General features: G+C 43.4%; 1 protein-coding gene across 1 annotated transcript in view; it reads left to right on the forward strand.

Annotated features, from left to right (window-relative positions):
• The window catches only part of LOC119295319 (monooxygenase 3-like), a 4822-nt gene extending 4092 nt beyond the window's left edge, over positions 1 to 730 (forward strand). Inside the window, exon 5 of the mRNA XM_037573723.1 lies at positions 253 to 730. The gene's annotated coding sequence lies outside the window, so the exon portion shown is untranslated. The remainder of the gene's footprint in view (positions 1 to 252) is intronic.

A 730-nucleotide genomic window follows, 5' to 3' on the forward strand; every position in this document is an offset into this window, starting at 1 on the left:
TCTGATGTAAGTATACCAGCCCAGGTGGTTGCTTGTGCTTCGAGCCATCTGCTCGAGCACCGTGAAGTTATAAAGCTTTGCTTGCTCTCAAAAAATAAATCTTGCAAGATGGATTATTGACTAACCTTTGGGATCGCCTAACCTCTATTGTTTCTGCCGAATTTGCTACTATCTTGTCTTTGTCGCACGACTTCATTGCTAATGACGCCCCGACAAAAGATTCCTCAATCATGGGTTGCCGTTCTCATGCAGGAAACCTACACGCTTCTCTACCCCAACACCGAGCTCGACATCAACACCGACTACATTTAGACCTCTCTTGTTCATATTAAGGTCAAGATTTTTGGTTGGCTTCTTTTCGGAGACAGGTTAAACTGCAAGGCGAACTTACTTCGCAAATGTATCTCCACCGACTCCATCTGCCCTCAATGCAACCACCCATTAGTGGAAAAACGGCTAGCCACAACTTTAGTTGGTGGCGCGTCATTTTCACACAACGCTAGCACTATTTTGTTTCAAATAGTGGTGGCGTAGACTTATTTGATACGTCAGCTTTACATGGTTAGTACTAGCGTTGCTTTTTTCTACACGCCACAAATATGCTGGTCCGTCTGTACTCACCACTTGGAAGATAGTGGTGGCGTCGGATTGCTATGTATGTCATAGTTAATTATCTATTGCTGGCGTGCTAACTTATGTTACGCGAGAAACAATTTTTTCATTTTATCAA

Source organism: Triticum dicoccoides, chromosome 4B (assembly GCF_002162155.2).
Source record: "Triticum dicoccoides isolate Atlit2015 ecotype Zavitan chromosome 4B, WEW_v2.0, whole genome shotgun sequence".
Lineage (NCBI taxonomy): Eukaryota > Viridiplantae > Streptophyta > Magnoliopsida > Poales > Poaceae > Triticum > Triticum dicoccoides.